General features: G+C 39.1%; 1 protein-coding gene across 16 annotated transcripts in view; it reads left to right on the top strand.

Annotated features, from left to right (window-relative positions):
* The window catches only part of LOC100391280 (coiled-coil domain-containing protein 14), a 193947-nt gene that overhangs the window by 54650 nt on the left and 112615 nt on the right, over positions 1–26682 (top strand). The window lies entirely within an intron of this gene.

Below are 26682 nucleotides of genomic sequence, written 5' to 3'. Positions count from 1 at the left end.
TTTATTTAAAGAGAAAAGTTACCAGTATCTATACCTCTTAAACATTGATTGGTCTAAAAAAAATATAAATAACATCCTAAGTTAACATATGGCTTCTTAAAACTTGGGCACTTTTATTTGTTTTTATCCCAGATGCATGTTTTAAGGCCTTTAAAGAATAGTCAGACTGATAAAGAAGTGCTCACAGATAAGCTATAGTTTGGGAAATTTGTTTTCTTTTAAGTAAGAAATGTTCATTTCTGTCCTTTTATTTGAACATGATGGAATTTGTAAATCTTGGTATTGGTTTTAATGCTACCTTTTGGAACAATTTTTTTTTCCAGCTTGTTAGCTGAGAATATTCTCTATTCTGTAAATAATGTGAAGTAGGAGGACCTAGAAGAGACTAAACTTCATTTGGATCTTGAAGAATACATAAGATTTGGGTAATCCTGTGAACAGCTTTACATGTTTCCCCCTTATAAAATCAGTATCATCAAAATGTGGGGATTGAATTTAGTCTATTAGGATGGTGGTAGACCAACATGACTGAAATAGAGGCAGGGAGGGGGCGGTAATAATATATGAAAAAAACACAATTAGAAGATTTGGGTCAGGTGTGGAATGTCTTGAGCAGGCTGAGGAGTATCGGTTAAACATGAAGTCATTGGAGTATTTGGGTATCTTTGGTGGTGGTGGTTTTTTGTTATTGTTTTTTTTTTTCAATTGAGAGTTACCAGGTGAAGTTGGGTATTCTTAAAATGTCATAGAGTGATAGTAAATAGGAAGGGTTAGAGGAGGGAGAGACTGGGGACCATTTAGAAAGCTGTTGCAGTAGTCCAGACATTGATAATCCTTTGGCAATAAAAGTGAAGAAGAAGAGACAAATTGAAGAACATTTTCCAATTAGCTGGGTGACTTAATAGTAACTGAGGGGATAGAAAAATCAAAGATGACTCCAAGGTTTTCAGTTTAATCAGTTGGAGACACATTGAGCAATGTCTAAAATGAAAAAATTAAGTTCCAAGTTGTCTTGATTAGAATAAAAAGGGGAGGAGAGTGTCCATTTTCAGTTGTCATCTTTAAATCATCTCAGCAGGGGTCAACATTACTGCCTCCTGATCTCAGGAGGGTCAGGCTGGCCCCAAATCCCAGCCCTCTCACAGCCTTTTCAGATGCCCAGGGTGCAAAAAGCATGGTAGTGGATCTCCAGAGTGTCCTCTAACCTCTGACAGACTGAAATTTGTGTCTCATGATAGGTACTGAGCATGGAATGAGAAAGAACCATCCTCTAGTATTTTGTCACTGTTTTACTGTCTTTGATCTGTGGAGGTAATATACAACCCTTCACAATGAATTTAGTATTTGTGAGCACCATTGAAGATAACGGGTAGAATCTGATGCTGTTGGACCAAGTGTAGAGATCCTAGGGGAAGGGCTAAAGAACCAAAGAAGTACTTAGCACATGTTCTGCCCTTATTCCTACTGCTCCTGGAGTTGAGTAAATCTTTCAGAAACTTTTACTTTTTACTGAGGGTGGCATTTTACTTGTCAAGTGCCTTAAAAGTGACAAAGGCCTGCTCCAACCACATGGAAAGTAGGGCAGCATTGTAAAACCTGCTTAGGTAAAAAGGGCATGCAGCTTCATCACAACTGACCAAGTAGGTATCAGGTGCTCACATTCTCTCAGCTAAAGACTCATTCACTCAGTAAATGAAATGAAAGCCCTAATATGTGCCAGTTACTATTATAGGCTCTGAGAAGACAGCAATAAACAAGACAGACATTCCCTGTCCTTAAAGAGCTTATGAAACAGTAGGACACAAGCAAAGGAACATATAGTAAGTTCTGTGAAGAAAAATAAAGCAAGATAAGGGAACAAAGAGTGACAGCGTTGGCTTAAGTTTTAATTACTAGGGTAACAGGCCCCATCTCAAAAATTATGTTTAAGGGTCCAGAATTTAGCAACCATTAGGGAAAATTGAGTTTGATTTGTACGATAACACTCCCTTAATTATTTTTCAAATGTTAGTTCTAGATTTCCTTCTGCTCAGAATTGCTTAAATGTGGGTTCTAAGACTATAGCATACATTAACACACACACTGCAAAGCCCCTTAACTTTTCTGAATGTATTAATATTACCACTTGTAGAGAACCGGGCATTATTTTATTTAAAGCTGTTGTCTTGAGCTAATTCTCCCATAGAATTACCAGAGATGATGATACCTTAGACTTCTGAAGGGTTTTAAAAGGTAAGTTTTTGAAAGGACTATAGAAATGATCTCACGGTTGCACCTAAAGAAGAAAACTGTTCTACAGTTATACCTACTACTAGACACCTACTACTGGAAGATCCCAAGCACACCAGGGGTATTCCCTGCCTTTTGCCCAAGCTCCTCCTGACAAATTTTTATTTATCCTTGAAACCCATAATACTACTTCTGTAACTTGTATATACTTCTAGTGATGCTTTTATCAGTATCCACATCAGCCTTTCCTACCCTCTACTCTTCTGGAGGACAGGGACCAGGATTGATTCATTTTCAACTGCCCTCATGACCCTTGGTGACTATCATATAGTTTGTACCTAATAACTATTGTTGAACTTAACTAAATCTCTGTAGATGATCATCTAGGCATAACTTGATTTTCCGTTGGTGTTAAGTTCGTGAAACAGCTTGTTAATAGCTTCATTACACACATTTAAGTTCCTAACATTAGCCTCCCTGTACCTTTTGTTCTTTATTCAGTTTCTAACTTCTGAAACCAAATTCACTTACTGGCAAACATTTGCACACTGCAGCTTGTGCTGTGGAGAAGCCACAGATTCTTTAATATTTAGGACAGAAGCTTTGTTTTTAACCATGACACTAGTGCAGAGTAATCTATTCCACCAGCCTACCTTACCAATTTTTGGGAGGGATGAATGTAAGCAAAGCACTGGAAAACTCCAGGGCACTGTATAGTCTGTGACTTATGATATTTAGAGTCCTCACCATCTGGCTTGCCCTCTTCCGATGTCAGCCAGTTTGTCAGTGAGTCCCTCAAAATTTAAGTCCAGCGCTGAACTCCAGATGTGATCTGATCCAGTGGACTGCAGTTAGATTGTCATTGTCAATAATCTTATAGTAGTTTTAAAATGGACAAAGGTGATGATGACTGTCGTAGCCATCACGCTGCAGATCATGTTAGGGCTGTAGTTAGTGTCCCGATAATATTCATATTGTTATTCTCAGTGTTGAGTGGCACCATATTAGGGCAGCTGGGGCAGTAAGTCGTGGAGGCCATTTCCATCTAGCTAGAAATGAGCATTTCCTCAAAGATTAAGGTTCTACTAGGTAAGTGGTCTCAGCTGCTTCTAAAGGAAGAGCTCAGGTTGACCACAGACTCTCAGTGCTTGTTCTCCTTGAAGCCAGGTCTGTCTTTAGAGGACATGAATAATGAAATATGAAAACTAGCATGTGGAAACTGAAACCAAACATGTTTAAAGACACTTGCTCAAACCTTAACCACACACCAAAACCTTAACCAGATACTGTGATTCTCAGTTGCCTTACTTCATTATGTTGTCTCCCTGATGACAGCTAAGTCTCATGACCACTTGAACCTTTGGGGCTCCAAAGCTGTTACCAGAACCTAGCTCTAGGCCATTCTCTACTGGCATGGTCTAATAATAAGGAATTCCCTCTGGGATTTATTGTGAGGATTAAAATCATATGTGAAATGTTTTACAAACTACAAACATTAAGTGGATGATAATGAGTGCTAGTTACATGTAGTTGGTCTATGTGTATGTATGTGTGTGTGTGTACTATAATAGACAATGTTTTACTTTTGCTTTATTAAAGGTGCATAGTATTCTTAAAATCTGTTTAGCATGTGACATAATGCTAGTAAAACAATTTCCCCACCTGTCACTTGGCCAATTACATCAAAAATCATTACTTAAAACTTGTTTTAAAGTAGATGGGTTTTTCTCCCATCTACACTGGCATTCAGAGTGAGCTCTGACATTTCCAGGACCCTAGCACTATCTTCTGCTCAGCCCAAGGGTAAGAGAGCTCATATCTCCACAGAAATCTCAAGAAGACATGGAGAAGAACACAAACTATCCAAGAGGAAAACTCAGTCCCTTTTGGAGCAAGAGACTTACACGTTTGTTCAAATCTATAACAAGAAATGTCAGCTGCTCAGTAGGGAGCACACAGCCAAGGTACATATTTTTATCCCATCATCCTTTCCAGATTATTTTGCACTTGGCTGTGAGCTCTAGGCCCAGAGTGGGCTAAGAGACCAGATTCAAATATTTTAAAAGTAAGCAGCTCCAAAACAAGCAGAACAGAACTTCTTGGAGGGTTGTAGTTTGTTTGAGGTTTGGCAAGAAGAAAGTAGTAAAGGAAAAATAATTTTCAAACCCAGAGCCTCAATGGATTAAGAGAAAATCTTTTCTCTCTTTTTTTTTTTAATGTCAGTCAATATGATTAGACTTGTCATCTTAGGATAGAGAGATGGAGCGATAGAAGATGAGACAAAAACTAGAGCAAACCAGTAAATCACATTTGAGAAAATAGGTTTTCACTGTTTAGAGCAGTGAGCTATATTCTAACACCCACCCCTCCACCACAAAGCTTGTGATCATTGTTTCACTAGAGACTCAGTCCACTATCACCACCTCTTCCCTCCCCATGTCCCAACCAGTCTACAAATCTGTCTGGTCAGATTGTTAAAACAATGGATGACAAAACACTTAAAGCAACTTCTCTCAACTTCTAACACACCCAGAAAGGGCATGATAGTTTAAATTATAGTTTTGTGTTATGTCTTCAACCCAAATTTGATATGTCATGGTATATTATTGATTAATATAAAACCCTTAAACAGGCAATGATATTTTGAGTTGGTGGGAAAGTTCACTTGAATAACATGGTGCATTAGAAGAAGAGCAGGAGCAGTGGATTGAGAGTCAGGTGACCTAGTGACTCTGTCTTTATGTGTTATGTGACCTTTGTTCATTTGCAATGTATTAATTCTCTTGCTATGTGCTACATACTGAGCATTTAAAGACAAATAAGACAGTGTGCCTTTGAAGGGCCTAGAGCCTCGGTACCTCCCAAATGAGGAGACTCTCCAGCTCAAAATGCTGAATTTTCCGAGAAGAAAGATTGCAACAGCAAAGGATGCAATGGCTCCGGTAATGTCCTCCTACCATGTTGGTATCTTACAGAATTTTAGCTTTGGGTTGCTCTTCCTTTTTCACTTTCTTTCCTTCTTTCTTTCATACTAATATCTTGGGTGATCTCCATATTTATTTTTCTTCTTATTTTAATTTCGAAGAGTATCTTTGTGTGGAAACTCTGATAACTTGAACATTTTTAATTTTACCCTCACATTTAAATTAAGTAATTCACACTGGTTTTTAATGTAAAGGTGGTAATGTAAATTTCCCCCTTTCCCTCCCTTTTGCAGAAACCAAGAAGGGTACAACTCCATTTGCAGGGGAAACAAGGAGAGAGCTCTAAAACCACACCACAGAATAGCTAGAAAGACTGAAAAAGCGCAAGATACCAAGCAGGAATGCATAGGAGAGGAAACAGTTGATGCTGTGGTTTCAGATAGCAGAAAAGGCTGGTAGACTATATTTCTCAAAGATGAACAGTTTACCCAGAGGTGAAAAAGGTTTTTTGTTTTGTTTTGTTTTTGTTTTTGTTTTGTGAGATGGAGTCTCACTCTGTCGCCAGTCTGGAGTGCAGTGGTATGATCTTGGCTCACTGCAACCTCCACCTCCCAGGTTCAAGTGATTCTCCTCCTTCAGCCTCTCAAGTAGATGGACCTACAGGTGCGCACCACCACACCTAGCTAATTTTTGTATTTTTAGTAGAGATAGGTTTTCACCATGATGGCCAGGATGGTATCAATCTCTTGACCTTGTGATCTGCCCGCCTTGGCCTCCCAAAGTGCTGGGATTACAGGCGTGAGCCACTGCACCTGGCCAAAAAGCATTTTTTGAAAAAATTATTATAATTTTTTATTGATGAAGTCTTGCTCTGTTGCTCAGGCTGGAGTACAGTGACATGATCATAGCTCACTGTAACCTAAAACTGCTGGGCTCAAGGCATTCCCCTGAATAGCTGAGGTTACAAGAGTGTACCACCAGGCCCACCTAATTTAAAAAAATTTTTTTTGTGGAGACGGAGTTTCACCATCTTGCCCAGGCTAGTCTTGAACTCCTAGGCTCAAACAGTCCTCATGCTTTTGGCTTCCTAATGTGCTAGGATCTCAGGTGTTAGCCACCATGCCCAGCCAGGACATTTTAAATCCTTAGTTTGTAACAATGGGGAGAAGATCCATGGGCTTTACATAGATTGTGTGTGTTTGGAGGTGGGGAACCTATTCCCAAGTGGAAGAATAAACACCAAACAAGTGGATGCATTAAGCTCTGAATATTAAGGAAAATTCCAGTCCTCCTTACAAACTTTCTGCAAATAGCTGATCCAGAAAACTTTCCTTAACTGCTTCAAAAAAACTCAAGAAAGACTAGCAGAGGATCTGTACTAAAGTATTTTTAGGAAATAGGGGGAATAAATAGGAAAACAAGACGGTAAACTAAAAACACTTATCAGAAAAACATTGCCATCAAGTAGATAAAAATTGTGATTAAGTATTTGATCATGAATGTTTATAACTGAATGAAACAGCTATTTATTGAAACCAAGAGCACTGAGCAAAGAAGCAAGAGCCTAGGGCCAAGATGATGTGATAACAGGAGGAGATGAAGCAGGAATTGGCAGAACTTAGGGAAAAAATGGAAGGAAACATTAGACCACGTCAGAAATGAAGGCAAAATTGAATGTAAGTCAAGGTAAAATAGATTAAACATAATAGGTTTGATACAAAATTCTAGATTCAAACTTGTTTTCCTTCAGTACTTTACTTGCTACGGCATTGCCTCCCAGCTTTAAGCATGGCTACTAAGAAATCTGTCATGGAGCAGATCCTTGTTGCTTTGTAGGTGACAAAATTTTCCCCTTTAGAAACCTGTAGAATTTTCTCTGGCTTTGATCATCGTAATTTCACTCTAATGGGTGTAGGAGGTTTTGGTCTTTAATGTCTCCTGTTAATGCTCTTTGAGCTGCTTAAATCAGTGGTCTTGCATATTTTTCTAATTCTGGAAAATTTCAGTCATCACTTCTTTAAATATTTTCTCCTTCTACTTTATTTTTCTCTCTTTTCATTTCTTTTACACTTCCATTTGAAATTTTCGTGTCCCCTAACTTTTTTTTTCCCATTTCTTTGTTCTTCTGAAGTTTCCTGATCTGATCTTTCATCTCATTCACTGGTTTTTCAGCTATCCCTATTCTACAAATAAATTCATTTTTTGAGTTCTTAATTTTATCTGTTATATTATTCATAATTTGTTTTCTATGATTGCTTGTTCCTGCTTCATATTTCCAATACTCTCCCTTGTTAAATGTGTTTATTATGTGTATTTTAAATTCAGTTCTCTCTGGTCATTGATTCTTATCCCTTTAGCATGGACTGTTAAGCATGTCTACCTGGCTTATATCATTATTTTCCCCTGTGAGCTTACATTACCATGGGGAATATCAGCTATCTGGACAGATGATGTATACCTGGGAAAGGAGACTGAAATCCAGACTCCAACTTAGACCCTTCTGATGAGTTATTGAGTGTATGTGATGTGGGGTGGTGGTTGTAGTGATAGGAAATACACTTTAGAGTAATGACCTCTATTATTTCACTCTGGGTTTGATTGTTCCCTGTTTCCTGTGTCTTTTTTTTTCCCTGAGCTCTGCTTATTTTCAAGAACTTCCTCCCATAGAATTGGAACAGGGGTTAGGCCTGCTCAGGGGTCAAGACATTTCTTCTGCACCTGTTGTTAGCTACTCTTCAAGTCCTGCTATAAGGTGGTTCAAATACTTAGTGGCACTGGCCTGGTACTGCTCCTCTGCCCCCCAGAAGTGACAGGTGAGCAGTGACTCACTCAGAACAATGTAGGGGAGAGAAGATGCAGGGAGCATTGCTGTCCCCAGCCCATCTTCTGCCTCGCCAACTTGTTTTTTAGGCTGACATTTCCTATATACCCACTGATAACCAGTCACTTCCTGTCTCCCCAAAGGTTTGTCACTGGTTTTATGGTATATTCTGTTATCCCTTATTAACCTGCCTGTCACTTCCATAGCATTTCCATGGTGGGTTCTAAAAGACCAGCAACTCAGTTTAATTTGCCATCTTGTGCTCCCGACTAATGTGTAATGTTACCTCTGTGTCACTCACCTAGTTCCCCTTTATCTGTGGGTCTGTTTATTCTCTCTTTCTCTCGTCTGTTTTTACCTGTTTTATCTGTCTCTGTGCAATACCATACTTTTAATTGTTGCAGATTTATAATGTCTTCATATCTGATAAAATGATCCTTTCTCCCCCCATTCATCTTCAAATTGTCTTTGTCTATGCTGGGACCTTTACTCTTCTGTGTGAAGGACCAGTTGGTCAAATTCTGTGACAAATTCTCTTGAGATTTTATTAGAATTGCTTAGAATTTATAGGTTAATTTGGAGAATTACCATTTTTATGATATTGAAACCTCCAACCCATTAATCCTGTATAATGCTCCACTTACTTACTCCATAAAGATCTTGTTAAACTTTTATAGAATGTATTCCCAAGTACCTTATAGCTTTTGTTACAGTTGAACATCCCAGGGTGGTTTTTGTTTTTTGCTTTTTTTCCACAATGAAAAGACCTTTAGTTTGTTCCTGATTGTATAAAAGTAAATCCCACCTGAAATCCCACCATCATGAGATTAATGAGTTGGTTATCCTTTTAAGCATTCTTTACACATACACATAAAAATACACAAGTAATTCTACATATATATGGATCATATCATGCTTGCTATTTTTTTCATCAACACCTTCTCTCTCCACCTTCTCTCCTTAAATGAGTCCCTTTCCCACGCCCTAGCCACACACCTGTAACCTGTCTTCATAACCTAATGGGTGACCGTCAGTGTTTTCTCCATGCTCATGAAGTTATACAGTTCCATGATTTATATAGACTTCAGAGAGAGCTGATCATTGTTTCATAAAAAATGGGATCATATTTACTTCTCTGTATTTTGATTTTCTGACTTAGAAGTACCTTAGGGAAGTCCCTCTAGATGACTAGGAAGTCATCTAGTATGAATCTTAATTTATTCCCTTCAATGGCTAGTTGGTATTCCATAATATGGAGATATTATATAATGCACAATTCATTCGACCATTTTGAGAAAATAGCTATTTTAAGTAGAAAGAGATTTAATGTAGGGAATTTGGGACTTAAAAATCACCGGAGGTGCCCAAGCAGCAGGCTCTAGATTGGGCTTAAAGGAATTATGCCCACAACAGTCCTACAGTCCTTTCTCTCCAAGAGAATTGCTGTCTCTATCACATTCCAGAAGCTGCTGTTCCAGTAGCTGGCTTCAGAATCACACTACCTTAGCTGTGACTTGAGGATGGGGAGACTACCACAGAAACTTTTTACTCCAGACCTACATTGTCTCTGTCAGATCTGCACTGGTGCATGTGGAAAGATTACATCACAATCTAAAGTCCTAGCTTTGAGGGAGACTTGGAAATATGTCTTTAGCTTTCCAGCCTCTGTAAAATAGAAAGACACACAAGAAAGGAGTTAACTAAAGGGAGAGTGGGCCAATCCTTGAAATCTATTGCTATGAGCATTCACTTTGTTTCACTCAGTTTGGGGTTTCCTATGAACACCGTCACACAATTGCCATATAACCTTGTGTCTGTGTCTACTGCTATTTCTAAAAAAATAGTCTCAGAAGTAGAACTGCTGAGCCAAAAGATATATTTTAAAAAATAGGTCTTGCAAAATTGCCTTCTAAAAAGGTTGCAACACTTTACACTTCTGCTAGAAATGTGTGAAAATTTCCTTCATATATACCACCAGCAAAAAGCAATAGATGCTGTGGCATGTCATGTCATGTGTGTGTGTGTGTGTGTGTGTGTGTGTGTGTGTGTGTGTGTAAATGGTGTATGTTTGAAAAGTAATGCTTTTCATAATGGAGAATTTCAAGCATGCACAAAAAAGGCAAATAGTCTAGTGAACTCCCATGTGTCCATCAGCCAGCCCAATAACCATGGCCAAACCTGCCCCATTCAATTCCTTCTGTTTCATTTTATTTTAAAACGAATTCCGGATGCCTTATTACCTCATCCATAAATATAAGTATAAATGTATTTCTAAAACACAGGAACAGAAAACTAAACACGACATGTTCTCAGTCATAAGTGGAAGTGGAATGATGACAGCACATGGACCCAGGAAGGGGAACATCACACACCAGGGCCTGTCGGGATTGAGGGGAAAGGGGAGGGAGAGCATTAGGACAAATATCTAATGCATGCAGGGCTTAAAACCTAGATGACGGTTGATAGGTGCAGCAAACCACTGTGGCACATATAAACCTATGTAACACACCTGCACATTCAACACATGTATCCCAGAACTTAAAGTAAAAAGTACAAAAAAAAAAAAGCACAATATTATTATATTAAAAAATTAGGCCGGGCGCGGTGGCTCACACCTGTAATGCCAGCACTTTGGGAGGCCGAGGCAGGTGGATCACGAGGTCAAGAGATCGAGACTATCCTGGTCAACATGGTGAAACCCCATCTCTACTAAAAATACAAAAAATTAGCTGGGCATGGTGGTGCGTGCCTGTAATCTCAGCTACTCAGGAGGCTGAGGCAGGAGAATTGCCTGAACCCAGGAGGCGGAAGTTGCGGTGAGCCGAGATTGCGCCATTGCACTCCAGCCTGGGTAACTAAGAGCAAAACTCCGTCTAAAAAAAAAAAATTAACAAAAATTATTATTTTTTTATTGCATTTTAGGTTTTGGGGTACATATGCAGAACATGCAAGATAGTTGCATAGGTATACACGTGGCAGTGTGATTTGCTGTCTTCCTCCCGTTCACCCACATCTGGCATTTCTCCCCATGCTATTCCTCCCCAGCTGCCCCCCGATCCCTCCCTTATTCCCCCCAACAGACCCCAGTGTGTAGTGCTCCCCTCCCTGTGTCCATGTGTTCTCATTGTTCATCACCCGCATATGAGTGAGAATATGCGGTATTTCATTTTCTTTTCTTGTGTCAGTTTGCTGATAATGATGTTCTCCAGATTCATCCATGTCCTTACAAAGGACATGAACTCATCATTTTTGATTGCTGCATAATATTCCATGGTGTATATGTGCCACATTTCCCAGTCCAGTCTATTATTGATGGGCATTTGGGTTGGTTCCAGATCCTTGCTATTGTAAACAGTGCTGCAGTGAACATTCATGTGCATGTGTCCTTATAGTAGAATAATTCATAGTCCTTTGGATATATACCCAGTAATGGGATTGCTGGGTCAAATGGAATTTCTATCTCTAGGTCCTTGAGGAATCGCCACACTGTCTTCCACAATGGTTGAACTAATTTATACTCCCACCAGCAGTGTAAAACTGTTCCTATTTCTCCACATCCTCTCTAGCATCTGTTGTCTCCAGATTTTTTAATGATCACCATTCTAACTGGCGTGAGATGGTATCTCCATGTAGTTTTGATTTGCATTTCTCTGATGACCAGTGATGATGAGCATTTTTTCATATGTTTGTTGGCCTCATGTATGTCTTCTTTTGTAAAGTGTCTGTTCATATCCTTTGCCCACTTTTGAATAGGCTTGTTTGTTTTTTTCTTGTAAATCTGTTTGAGTTCTTTGTAAATTCTGGATATCAGCCCTTTGTCAGATGAGTAAACTGCAAAAATGTTTTCCCATTCTGTTGGTTGCCGATTCACTCTAGTGACTGTTTCTTTTGCTGTGCAGAAGCTGTGGAGTTTGATTAGGTCCCATTTGTCTATTTTGGCTTTTGTTGCCAATGCTTTTGGTGTTTTGTTCATGAAGTCCTTGCCTACTCCTATGTCCTGAATGGTTTTGCCTAGATTTCCTTCTAGGGTTTTTATGGTGCCAGGTCTTATGTTTAAGTCTTTAATCCATCTGGAGTTAATTTTAGTGTAAGGTGTCAGGAAGGGGTCCAGTTTCTGCTTTCTGCACATGGCCAGCTAGTTTTCCCAACACCATTTATTAAACGGAATCCTTTCCCCATTGCTTGTTTTTGTCAGGTTTATCAAAGATTGTATGGTTTTAGATATGTTGTGTTGCCTCTGATGCCTCTGTTTTGTTCCGTTGGTCGATATCTCTGTTTTGGTACCAGTACCATGCTGTTTTGATTACTGTAGCCTTGTAGGATAGTTTGAAGTCCGGTAATGTGATGCCTCCTGCTGTGTTTTTTTTGCTTAGAATTGAGTTGGCTATGCAGGCTCTCTTTTGGTTCCATATGAAGTTCAAGGTGGTTTTTTCCAGTTCTGTGAAGAAAGTCAATGGTAGCTTGATGGGGATAGCGTTGAGTCTTTAAATTACTTTGGGCAACATGGCCATTTTCATGATATTAATTCTTCCTAACCATGAACATGGAATATTTCCCCATCTGTTTGTGTCCTCTCTTATTTCGTTGAGCAGTGGTTTGTAGTTCTCCTTGAAGAGGTCCTTTACATTCCCTGTTAGTTGTATTTCTAGGTATTTTATTCTCTTTGTAGCAATTGTGAATGGCAGTTTGTTCTTGATTTGGCTCTCTTTAAGTCTGTTATTGGTGTATAGGAATGCTTGTGATTTTTGCACATTGATTTTATATCCTGAGACTTTGCTGAAGTTGCTTCTCAGTTTCAGGAGATTTTGGGCTGAGATGATGGGGTCTTCTAGATATACTGTCAGGTCGTCTGCAAATACAGACAATTTGACTTCCTCCTTTCCTATTTAAATACCCTTTATTTCATTTTCTTGCCTGATTGCTCTGGCTAGAACTTCTAGTACTATATTGAATAGGAGTGGTGAAAGAGGGCATCCTTGTCTAGTGCCAGATTTCAAAGGGAATGCTTCTGGTTTTTGCCCATTCAGTATGATATTGGCTGTTTGTTTGTCATAAATAGCTTTTATTATTTTGAGATACGTTCCATCAATACCGAGTTTATTGAGGGTTTTTAGCATAAAGGGCTGTTGAATTTTGTCAAAGGCCTTCTCTGCGTCAATTGAGATAATCATGTGGTTTTTGTTTTTGGTTCTGTTTATGTGGTGAATTATGTTTATAGACTTGTGTATGTTGAACCAGCCTTGCATCCCAGGATGAATCCTACTTGATCATGGTGGATAAGCTTTTTAATGTGCTGTTGCAATGGGCATGCCAGTATTTTATGGAAGATTTTTGCAACTATGTTCATCATGGATATTAGCCTGAAGTTTTCTTTTCTTGTTGAGTCTCTACCGGGTTTTGGTATCAGGATGATGTTGGTCTCATAAAATGATTTGGGAAGGATTCCCTCTTTTTGGATTATTTGGAATAGTTTCAGGAGGAATAGTAACAGTTCCTCTTTGTGTGTCTGGTAGAATTCGGCTGTGAACCCATCTGGACCTGGGCTTTTTTTGTGTGGTAGGCTCTTAATTGCTGCCTCAACTTCAGACCTTGTTATTGGTCTATTCATAGTTTCGACTTCCTCCTAGTTTATGCTTGGGAGGACACAAGAGTCCAGGAATTTATCCATTTCTTCCAGGTTTACTAGTTTATGTGCATAGAGTTGTTTGTAATATTCTCTGATGATGGTTTGAATTTCTGTGGTGATTTCCTTTTTATCTTTTTTATTGCATCTATTTGGTCATTTTCTCTTTTCTTTTTTATCAATCTGTCTAGTGGTCTGTCTATTTTGTTGATCTTTTCAAAAAACCAGCTCTTGGATTTACTGATTTTTTGAAGAGTTTTTCGTTTCTCTGTCTCCTTCAGTTCTGCTCTGATCTTAGTTATTTCTTGTCTTCTGCTAGGTTTTGAGTTTTTTTGATCTTGCTCCTTCAGCTCTTTCAATTTTGATGATAGGGTGTCAATTTTGGATCTCTCCACTCTTCTCATGTGGGCACTTATTGCTATATATTTTCCTCTAGAGACTGCTTTAAATGTGTCCCAAAGAGTCTAGTATGTTGTGTCTTCATTCTCATTGGTTTCACGGAACTTCTTTATTTTTTCCTTCATTTCATTGTTTATTCAGTTTCCATGATGCTGTGCGGTTCTGAGTTAGTTTCTGAATTCTGAGTTCTAACTTGATTGCACTATGGTCTGAGAGACTGTTTGTTATGATTTCAGTTGTTTGCATTTGCTGAGGAGTGATTTACTTCCAATTATATGGTCAATTTTAGAGTAGGTGTGACGTGGTGCTGAGAAGAATGTATATTCTGTGGATTTGGGGTGGAGAGTTCTGTAAATGTTTATCAGGTTTGCTTGTTCCAGGTCTGAGTTCAAGTCCTGGATATCCTTGTTAATTTTCTGTCTGGTTGATCTGCCTAATATTGACAGTGGAGTGTTAAAGTCTCCCACTATTATTGTGTGGGAGTCTAAGTCTCTTTGTAAGTCATTAAGAACTTGCCTTATATATCTGGGTGCTCCTGTTTTGGGTTCATATATATTTAGGATTGTTAGCTCTTGTTGTTGTATCAATCCTTTGACCATTATGTAATGTCCTTCTTTGTCTCTTTTGATCTCTGTTGCTTTAAAGTCTATTTTATCAGAGACGAGAATTGCAACTCCTGCTTTTTTTTGCTCTCTATTTGCTTGTTAAATCTTCCTCCATTCCTTTATTTGTAGCCTTTGTGTATCCTCTCATGTGAGATTGGTTTCCTGGATACAGCACACCGATGGGTTTTGGCTTTTTTTCCAATTTGCCAGTCTGTGTCTTTTGATTGGGGTGTTTAGCCCATTTACATTTAGGGTTAATATTGTTATGTGTGAATTTGTTACTGCCATTTTCATGCTAGCTGACTGTTTTGCCCGTTAGTTGATGCAGATTCTTCATTTTGTTGATGCTCTTTAGCATTTGGTATGTTTTTGGAATGGCTCGTGCTGGTTGTTTCTTTCTATGTGTAGTGCCTCTTTCAGGAGCTCTTGTAAAGCAGGCCTGGTGGTGACAAAATCTCTGAGTACTTTCTTGTTCACAAAGGATTTAATTTTTCCTTCACTTATGAAGCTCAGTTTTGCTGAATATGAAATTCTGGGGTGAAAGTTCTTTTAAGGATGTTGAATATTGGCCCCTACTCTCTTCTGGCTTGTAGGGTTTCTGCTGAGAGATCTGCTGTGAGTCTGATGGGCTTCCCTTTGTGGGAGACCCGATCTTTCTCTCTGGCTGCCCTTAGCATTTCTCCTTCATTTCAACCCTGGTGAATCTGACGATTATGTGCCTTGGGGTTGCTCTTGTTGCGGAATATCTTTGTGGTGTTCTTTGTATTTCCTAGACTTGAATATTGGCCTGCCTTTCTAGGTTGGGGAAATTTTCCTGGATAATATCCTGAAGAGTATTTTCCAGCTTCGATTCATTATCTTTGTCACATTCAGGTACACCTATCAAATGTAGATTAGGTCTCTTCACATAGTCCCACATTTCTTAGAGACTTTGTTCATTCCTTTTTGTACTTTTTTCTCTAATCTTGGATTCTCGTTTTATTTCATTGAGTTGATCTTCGACTTCTGATATCCTTTCTTCTGCTTGGTCAATTAGGCTGTCGAAACTTGTGCATGCTTCACAAAGTTCTCGTGTTGTGTTTTTCAGCTCCTTCAATTCACTCATATTTCTCTCTAAGTTGTCCATTCTTGTTATCATTTCCTCAAATCTTTTTTCAAGGTTCTTACTTTCTTTGCATTGAGTTAGAATATGTTCTTTTAGCTTATGGAAGTTTCTCATTACCCACCTCCCGAAGTCTGATTCTGTCATTTCATCATACTCATTCTCCATTCAGCTTTGTTCCCTTGCTGGTGAGGAGTTGTGGTCCCTTGTAGGAGGCGAGGTGTTCTGGTTTCTGGTGTTTTCCTTCTCTTTGCGCTGGTTTCTTCCAATCTTTGTGGATTTATTCACCTGTCATCTGAGTAGTCGCTGTTTTTCCAATTGGGTCTCTGAGTGGAGTCCAGATTGTTGATGAAGTATTTCTGTTTCTTAGTTTTCCTTCTAAAAGTCTGGCCCCTCTGCTATAGGACTGCTGAGGTTTACTCCAGGCCCTGCTTGCCTGGGGTACACCTGTAGCAGCTGCGGAACTGTGAGGGTTGCTACCAGTTTCTTTGTCTGTTATCTTTGTCCCGCCAAATGTCAGTCTGATCAGTCCTTTGTGAGGTGACTCTTTGGATATACAGGGGTCAGACAGCTGCTTGAGGAGACTGTCTGTACTTTATACTTGAGAAGACAGTCTGTACTTTAAAGGAGCTCAAGTGCTGAGCTGTGAGCTCCGTTGTTCATTCAGGGCTGCTAGGCAGGTACATTTAAGCAGAACTCATAAAGCCCCTTTTTTTCCTCAGGTGCTCTGTCCTGGGGAGTTAGGGCTTTATTTATGAATATCCATTGCACTGTCCTGCCCAGCAAGGAGGCAGTCTAATCACTGCCTGCCTGTAGTGGCTATGCTGAGCTGCTGTGGGCTCCGTCCTGTTGCTGTGGGCTCCACCCTGCTGTCGTGGACTTCGCCCTGCTGCGGGGGGCTCCGCCCTGCTGTTATGGGCTCTGCCCTGCTGTCATTGGCTCTACCCTGCTGCCTTGTGTAATTCCCTGTAGTCCTGTTTACATGGGTGTGGTTAGAACTGCCGTCTTGATGGTGGCCCGCCTCTGTAGTGGTGGACTCTCTCTGTTATGGCGGGTTGCCTCAGCAATGGCAGGCTGCGTCAGCAATGGCAGAGTACCTCCGTAGGGGTCGAGTGCCTCGGTAATGGCGGATGCCCCTCCCCCACCGAGCTGCACCATCCTGGGTTCAACTGTGCTTGCTGTGAAACTCTCAACCCTGAGCGTTTCCAATTGCTGTTTTATTTGTTTCTGTGGGGGTGAGAGCTGCCAAGCCTGATCACCTGGCTCCCTGCCTCAGAGCCCCCTTTTTTTTTTTAAGTTGAATGGTTGACTCTCTCCCAGGTGTTCCAGTCGCCTGCTGAAAGGGTGCCGGGATCTGTGTGATTTCCTGTGCAGTGACCCACTGTGCCGGTTCAAACAACGTTGCTGCCCGGGAATCTCCTGGCCTGGCTTTCTGTTTAAGTCTTGTTTAATCAGATGAATGTGCTAATCTGCCTTTTGAAATCTCCAATTGCCAGTTTAACAGGGCAACCAAACCAGTGTGTTTTGTACAGAGTGCTGCTGCACTGTGGCCCCAGCCCAAACAGCCAAGCCGGCCCAAAGAGCCATGCTGGCGGCCCATGGGGCTCCTACACCTGGGAATCTCCTGGTCTGTGGGTAATAAAGATCTGTCTGGAAATGTGGCATCCACTCACCTTCTGTGCTTTCACTGGGAGCTGCAATCCTGAGTTGGTCCTACAACCCCATCTTCTCCCTGATATTTCCAAATCTCCATTTCTTTAGGTTCACTTTCTGGTGCTCAACAATAATTATTAATTATATATTTAGCCAGTGTTTACATCTTATTTGAGGTAGGCAAATAAAAGTATACAAATTGCAAATGATTAGTCATTTATGTCTCTTTTAACAGTCGTCTCCACTGCCATATTATTTTTTCCCCATGCAATTTATTTGTTGAAGGAATCAAGGTTTTGGTGCTGTAAAGCTTCCGACAGTCTGAATTTTGGAAGTTGCATTCCTATGTTGTAGTGAAAGATTTTCCTCATCTTTATTGCCTATGAATCAGTAATGGAATCTAAAAGCTTGATCCAATTCAGGTTTGACTTTTATGGCAAGAAGAATTCAAAGGCAGTTACTGTTTCTCCATTAGGAGTCACATAATGTTTGGTTGTCTCTCTCTTTGTGCTGTTAGCAACCACCGATGCTCAGTACCCAGATTTATCAGTTCATTAAGATTACAAAATAGTGACAGTCTAAATTTGCTCTTTCACATTTATGAGGTGTGCTGTCCATAAAGAAAAACTTTTTCACCTTTGCTATTTGGTTACCCAATGGCATAGTTCTTATAAATAAGGCAAAATAAATGCTTGATTCTTTCCCATTGTTTACTAGTTTTCAAAATAACATATTGGTTCCCTAGCATCCTTTAATGGTGACTGGGTTTTTTAGTATTGTTATGAAGTAATGGATTAAATTTCTTGGATGCGTTTCAATCCATTGCAGTTATGATTTTCATTGATACTTACATTGTCCAGTGTTTGATCATTGGAAGCTTTACTATGACTGTTATATTTGCCAATATGATGTGTGTTAAGTGATTTTTATGTTACTTTCATTTTTTTTCTGATTTCTAGTGACCTTCAATCATACTCATGTTCATTGGGCCTTTTGGTACTACTCATTAGTGAGTTGTTTGTATCCTTTGCAGAATTTTCTAATTGGTTGTCATCATCTTATCAGTTTTTAAGGGTGCTTTGTATAGAAAGTGATCCATTGTATGAATATAGTAGCACAAACATTTTTTTCAGATATATTGACTGCTATTAATTTTTTTCTTTTTTTATTATACTTTAGGTTCTGGGGTACATGTGCAGATTATGCAGGATTGTTGCATAGGTACACACATGGCAATGTAATTTGTTGCTTCCATCCCCCTGTCACCTACCTCTACTGCTGTCCCTCCCTTTGCCCCCTCAACAGACCCTAGTGTGTGATGCTCCCCTCCCTGTGTCCCTGTGTTCTCATTGTTCAACACTTACCTATGAGTGAGAACATGCAGTGTTTAATTTTCTGTTCTTGTGTCAGTTTGCTGAGAATGATGGTTTCCAGATTCAGTCATGTCCCTACAAAGGACACAAACTCATAGTTTTTTATGGCTGCGTAGTATTCCATGGTGTTTATATGCCACATTTTCCTTTTCCAGTCTATTGTCGATGGGCATTTGGGTTGCTTCCAGGTCTTTGCTATTGTAAACAGTGCTGCAATGACCATACATGAGCATGTGTCTTTATAATAGAGTGATTTATAATCCTTTGGGTATATACCCAGTAATGGAATTGCTGGCTCAAATGGAATTTCTATTTCTAGGTCCTTGAGGAAGCACCACACTGACTTCCACAATGGTTGAACTAGTTTACACTCCCACCAACCGTGTAAAAGTGTTCCTATTTCTCCACATCCTCTCCAGCATCTGCTGTCTCCAGATTTTTTAATGATCGCCATTCTAACTGGCATGAGGTAGTATCTCAATGTGGTTTTGATTTTCATTTCTCTAATAATCAGTGATGATGAGCATTTTTTCATATGTTTGTTGTCCTCATATATGTCTTCTTTTGGAAAGTGTCTGTTCATATTCTTTGCCCACTTTTGGATGAGTTTGTTGGATTTTTCTTGTAAATCTGTTTTAGTTCTTTATATTTTCTGGATATTAGCCCTTTGTCAGATGGGTAGATTGCAAACGTTTTTTCCCATTCTGTTGGTTGCCAGTTCACTCTAATGATTGTTTCTTTTTCCATACAGAAGCTCTGTAGTTTAATTAGGTCCCATTTGTCTATTCTGGCTTTTGTTGCCACTGCTTTTGGTGTTTTAGTCATGAAGTCCTTGCCTATGCCTATGTCCTAAATGGTTTTGCCTAGGTTTTCTTCTAGGGTTTTTATGGTGTTAGATCTTATGTTTAAGTCTTTAATCCATCTGGAGTTAATTTTAGTGTAAGGTGTCAGGAAGGGGTCCGGTTTCTGCTTTCTGCACACTGCTAGCCAGTTTTCCCAACACCATTTATTAAACAGAGAATCCTTGCCCCATTGCTTGTTTTTGTCCAGTTTGTCAAAGATCAGATGGTTGTCAATGTGTGGCATTGCCTCCAAGGCCTCTGTTCTTTTCCATTGGTCTATATCTCTGTTTTGGTACCAGTACCATGCTGTTTTGATTGCTGCAGCTTTGTAGTATAGTTTGAAATCAAGTAGCATGATGCCTCTGGCTTTGTTATTTTTGATTAGGATTGTCTTGGCTATGCGGGCTCTCTTTTGGTTCCATGTGAAGTTTAAGGTGGTTTTTTTCCAGTTCTGTGAAGAAGGTCAATGGTAGCTTGATGGTGATAGTGTTGAATCCATAAATTACTTTGAACAGTATGGCCATTTTCACAATATTGATTCTTCCTAACCATGAGCATGGACTATTTTTCCATCTGTTTGTGTTCTCTCTTATTTCCTTGAGCAGCAGTTTGTAGTTCTCCTTGAAAAGTTCCTTGACTTTTGTTAGTTGTTAGTTGTATTTTTAGGTGTTTTATTCTTTTTGCAGCAATTGTGAATGGGAGTCCACTCATGATTTGGCTCTTTGTTAGTCTGTTATTGGTATATAGAAGTGCTTCTGATTTCTGCACATTGATTTTGTATCCTGAGACTTTGCTGAAGTTGCTTATCAGTTTAAGGAGATTTTGGGCTGAGACAATGGCGTCTTCTAAATATACAATCATGTTGTCTGCAAATAGGGACAATTTTTCTTCCTCCTTTCCTAATTGAATACGCTTTATTTCTTTTTCTTGCCTAATTGCTCTGGCTAGAACTTCCAATACTATACTGAATAGGAGTGGTGAGAGAAGACATCTTTGTCTAGTGCTGGATTTCAAAGGGAATGCTTCCAGTTTTTGCCCATTCAGTATGATATTGGCTGTAGGTTTGTTGTAAATAGCTTTTATTAGTTTGAGATATGTTCCTTCGATACCTAGTTTATTAAGAGTTTTTAGCATACAGCGCTGTTGAATTTTGTTGAAGGCCTCCTTTGCATCTATTGAGATAATCATGTGTTTTTTGTCTTTGGTTCTGTTTATGTGGTGGATTACATTTATAGAGTTGTGTATGTTGAACCAGCCTTGCATCCCTGGAATGAAGCCTACTTGATCATGGTGGATAAACTTTTCGATGTGCTGTTGCAATCAGTTTGCCAGTATTTTATTGAAGATTTTTGCATCAATGTTCATCATGGATATTGGCCTGAAGTTTTTTTGTTGTTGTTGAGTCTCCTCCAGGTTTTGGCATCAGGATGATGTTGGTATCATAAAATGATTTGGAAAGGATTCCCTCTTTTTGTACCATTTGGAATAGTTTCAAAAGGAATGGTACTAGCTCCTCTTTGTATGTCTGGTAGAATTCAGCTGTGAACCCATCTGGCCCTGGGCTTCTTGTTTTGGTTGGTAGGCTATTAATTGCTGCCTCAACTTCAGCTCTTGTTATTGGTCTATTCAAGGTTTCAACTTCTTCCTGGTTTAGACTTGGGAAGGTGCAAGTGTCCAGGAATTTATCCATTTCTTCCAGGTTTACTGGTTTATGTGCATAGAGCTGTTTGTAGTTATCTCTAATGGCAGTTTGTATTTCTGTGGAATTGGTGGTGATGTCCCCTTTATCTTTTTTATTGCATATATTTGATTCTTCTTTCTTTTCTTTTTTATTAATCTGGCTAGAAGTCTGTCTATTTTGCTGATCTTTTCAAAACCAGCTCCTGGATATACTGATTTTTTAAAGGTTTTTTGTGTCTCTATCTCCTTCAGTTCTGCTCTGATCTTAGTCATTTCTTGTCTTCTGCTAGCTTTTGGGTTTTTTTTGATCTCACTCCTCTAGCTCTTTCAATTTTGATGATAGGGTGTTGATTTTAGGTCTTTCCTCACTTCTCTGGTAGGCATTTATTGCTATAAATTTTCCTCTAGAGACTGCTTTAAATGTATCCCAGAGATTCTAGTATGTTGTATCTTCATTCTCATTTGTTTCAAAGAACATCTTTATTTCTGCCTCCATTTCATTGTATATCTGTTGACATTCAGGAGCAGGTTCTTCGGTTTCTATGCAGTTGTGTGGGTCTGAGTTAGTTTCTTAATTCTGAGTTCTAATTTGATTGCCCTGTGCTCGGAGAGACTGTTTGTTATAATTTCCATTCTTTTGCATTTGCTGAGGAGTTATTTACTTTCAATTATGTGGTCAATTTTAGAGTAGGTGCAATGCAGTGCTGAGAAGAATATGTATTCTATGGATTTGGGGTGGAGATTTCTGTAGATGTCTATTAGGTCTGCTTGGTCCAGATCTGAGTTCAAGTCCTGGATATCCTTGTTAATTTTCTGTCTGGCTGATCTGTCTAATATTGACAGTGGAGTGTTAAATTCTCCCACTGTTATTGTGTGGGACTCTAAGTCTCTTTGTAGGTCGTTAAGAACTTGCTTTATATACATGGGTGCTCCTGTATTGGGTACGTATATATTTAGGATTGGTAGCTCTTGTTGCATCGATCCTTTTGCCATTATATAATGCCCTTCTTTGTCTCTTTTGATCTTTGTTGGTTTAAAGTCCATTTTATCAGAGACTAGGATTGCAACTCCTACTTATTTCTGCTCTCCATTTGCTTGATAAATCTTCCTCCATCCCTTTATTTTTAGCCTATGTGTGTCCTTGCACATGAGATGGGTTTCCTGAATACAGCACAATGATGGGTCTTGACTTTTTATCCAATTTGCCTGTCTGTCTTTTGATTGGGGCATTTAGCCCATTTACATTTAAGGTTAATATTGTTATATGTGAATTTGATCCTGCCATTTTTATGCTAGCTGGATGTTTTGCCCATTAATTGACACACTTTCTTCATTGTGTCAATGGTCTTTACCATTTGGTAAATTTTTGGAGTTGCTGGTACTGGTTGTTCCTTTCCTTGTTTAGTGCTTCTTTCAGGAGCTCTTGTAAGGCAGGCCTGGTGGTGATGAAATCTCTCAGCAATTGCTTGTCTGTAAAGGATTTTATTTCTCCTTTGCTTATGAAGCTTACTTTGGCTGGATATGAAATTCTAGGTTGAAGTTCTTTTCTTTAAGGATGTTGAATATTGGCCCCCACTCTTTTCTGGCTTGTAGGGTTTCTGCAGAGAGATCTGCTATAGTACTATTTGCCATACCAAAAAAGTAATTTATAAGTGGCTGAGTATGCCTATCTTTTATTTTATAGTTCTTGGTAAGGAAAGTCTCCCCAAACCATAGAAGGTATATATAATCTTCTACATATTTTCCTTCAATTTAAAAAAGTTTTTATGCTTAAAATTTTAATATATTTGCATTTATTTTTGGATTTATTGTAAGATGTCAGTTCAACACTTTTCTTTCAAGTGAGTAGCCAGTTGTATCTGCATATTAGAAAAAAAAAAGTTCAACTTTCTTCCCTTTGAACTACCACTCTGGCATATAAACATTTAAATAATTACTATAATGTGATCATTAATTATTTATTTTGTTCCAGAAGTACATTTTATACTTTTACTAATGCTATTTTGAATTGAATTTGTAAGTGTTATATGATGACTGATCTTAATAAGCCCCCCTGTATATTCTCTCTTCTTATATGTTTTATAACTTTACTAGCTATTCTTTGGCATTCTTTCTTTATATAAACTTTAGAATCATTTTATCTATTTCATTAAAAATCCTGTTGGAATTCTAATTGGAATGACATTAAATTAATATATTAAAATTTTTAGAATTAACAGTTTTAAATTAAGTATTTTCTTCCAGGAACATGATATGACTTTAAATCTATTCAAATAGTTTGTGTCTTTTAATAGTTTTTCCCCAATTAAAAAAATATAGGCCTAGAGTTGATCTTGTTAAATTTATATGTATTTAAAATTTTTGGCACTATCTTAATCTTAATAGATTTTTAACAACATAAATTATCATTAAACATAAGACAGAACTTTCCAGATAGAATGTCCAGTTGTTGGAATTTGTAACTGAGTTGAAGACTCCCTCTCATATTACCAGGAAGGAAAAGTGGATATACACCTTTCTAAGATTGTTTAGTGTTGGTCTTGCTGAGAGATAGGAAGGACCAGATGAGCCCCAGAAGACCTCCTTGGAAAAGGAATCTGGAGTGTCGCCATTTTAGCCAGCCTCCTAATGTCAGGCTTCTGTACATATGAGGCCTCTTCACTTAATTAGCCAGTTTTTCCAGTGGGTACATGGATGTGTGGAAGACCATTATAAAACATGCTGGATAATTCAGAACAAAAAATTCCCGAAGTGTTTCTTTTTTTTCTCTCTTAAAAATTCCACTTTGGGCTGGGCATGGTAGCTCACACCTGTAATCCCAGCACTTTGGGAGGTCGAGGCAGGTGGATCACCTGAGGTCGAGTTTGAGACCAGCCTGGCCAATGTGGTGAAACCCTGTCTCTACTAAAAATACAAAAATTAGCTGGGTGTGGTGGCAGGTGCCTTTAATCCTAGCTACTCAGGAGGCTGAGGCAGGAAAATCACTTGAACCTGGGAGGCTGAGGTTGCTGTGAGGCGAGATCAAGCCACTGCACTCCAGCTTGGGCAACAGAGTGATAGTCTGTCTCAAAAAAAAAAAAAAAAAAAATATATATATATATATATATATATATATATATATATATATATATAATTTCAAAGTGATTTTGGTATAGCATCACATGACAGTGTGCAAACCCTGAAGGAAATAAAAACTAATTTTAAAATTCCACTTTATTGTAATGATATTATTTGGTTGTTTTGTTTTTGCAATTAATAGCTTTTTATTTCCACAGATAAGTCGTACAATAAGTATATTTATTAACTCATATTGTGTCAAGCTCTCCATTTTGCTTGAATATATAGAAAAAGTGAGACTTAGTTTTTGTCTTCAAAGGCTTGCAGTCTATTTGAGGATATATAAACAGATTACTCTTTATGAGGCATATGTTATGAAGCACAGAGAAAGACATCTTTATCAAACTGGTGAGGCTTGGTCAGTTTTACAGATAAGGTATCATTCGAGCTTGGAAAAGACTGAGTCCTGAATCACCAAGCCATGTTCAGAGAATAGTGAGATTCTCCTATGGCTGAAGTTGATGTTACAATGACTAGTTATGGAGGAACCCAGAAAAAAGATCAGAAGTTTGGTCAGCTGCAGATGTTTACAGAGGAGACTTCCAGTGACAGATATATGTTGAAGAAAATCATCCCATCAGTGTGGATTAGAGGGGTAAGATTGATGACGGGAAGCCCGTTTGGAAGGTGGCCACAATAGCCTAAGAAACAGGTAAGGCAAGTGGTAGTTAGAACTGGGGAGGAGAGGGATTTGCCATCTACATAGGTAGGAAATCCCGTGGGTAAATGATGAGCCAAAGGGAATGCAGAAGGACCCAGATTTCTGGCCAGGACTGCTAGATGGTGTCAGTGTCATTAACCTGGGAACCAGGAGGCTGGGCAGGTTTCATCCGGATGAGGGGAAGATATTGGACATGAATTCCAGGTGAAGAAGTCCAAAAGCTAGGTACCTAGAAGAAATACTAGACCTTTACATCTGGGGATCACTGGTGGTATCTGAAGCAATGTGAATGGATGAGATGGATTAGGAAGCATGCAGAATTAGGGTGGAGTACTCCAGGCTTCATTCACGTTCTCGCATACCAACAGCAGTTATCAAGGACAACTTAAGCTAGCAGATGAATGCTCTCTACAACAGAACTAAAAACCTCTGTTTAGTTTTTAATTCAGAAGCTAAACTGATGAAACAATAAACATCTTAAAGTCAGAAAAGCTAATAAATTAGCTCTTTGTGTTTACACATCTACTCAAGTACTACTTGCTAAAATAACTCCTGACTTTGCTAATAAACAAATGTAAACATGAATGCACAAAACTGGATGAAAATATACTGGGATCCCAGCATGGCGGATCAGGCCTGTAATCTCAGCACTTGGGAGGCCAAGGAAGGCAGATCGCTTGACACCAGGAGCTTGAGACCAGCCTGGCCAACATGGCAAAACTCCATCTCTACTTAAAAAAAAAACCCAAAAGAAAAAAAAAACACTTCAAAAATTAGTTGGCTGTGATGGTGGGCACCTGTAATCCCAGCTACTCAGGAGGCTGAGGCACGGAGAATTGCTTGAACCCAGGAGACGGAGGCTGCACTGAGTCAAGATCGCACCACTGCACGCCAGTCTGGGTGACAGAGCAGGACCCTGTATCAAAGAAAAAGGAAATGTACTGCGATATTCACAAATGCTGGATTCAAACTTAAGTTTTTTACTTCACACCTGCTTAGGATTCACCAGGTGTAGATAATCCGAACCACCATCTCAATCCTCCACTCACCCTTAAGTTCTCTTGGCTTGCACCACCTCTCCTGCTGCCACTCATCATGTCTGCCTTGGCTGGGACCTTGGGTCACAGCTCAGTCTCTCCAACCTGGTACTGAATGAAGACTGCACAGGTAGAGGTTACCAAAAGACAGGCCACACAGAATAATGGAAAGAATTTTAGCCCATCAGGGGCCAGAGAGCTGAGTTTGGCATGGCATGATTGAGTAATTGATACTCCACAGAAAAATACTAACCATTTGTGGAACAATTATTCTGGTTCAAACACTCTGCTAATATGCTTTGCAATGTACCCTCTTGTGCAGCCCTCACAACAATGTTATGAAGTGGATGGGGTTTACTTATCTCATATCTATCTGTTTTTTAACTATTAGGAAATTCAGATCCAGAAGAAATTAAGTCACTTGTGCAAGGTCACATAGCTGGTTAATGACAAAGCTTCAGCGACTCACATGTTAACATTGAGTATACTCCTTCCACACAAACAATTTGAGGTAGAAATGCTCAACTTATTCTCTTCCTTCTACTTTGTCTTTTGCAAAACAAGGGCCTTTTCGTAGATAATATCATCTGGCTATTGATTCTCACTATGTAGGAAA

The sequence above is a fragment of the Callithrix jacchus genome, chromosome 15 (assembly GCF_049354715.1).
Source record: "Callithrix jacchus isolate 240 chromosome 15, calJac240_pri, whole genome shotgun sequence".
In the NCBI taxonomy this organism is placed as follows: Eukaryota; Metazoa; Chordata; class Mammalia; order Primates; family Cebidae; genus Callithrix; species Callithrix jacchus.
The sequence above is the reverse complement of the archived record's forward strand: the minus strand, read 5'-3'. Positions and strand labels throughout refer to the sequence as shown.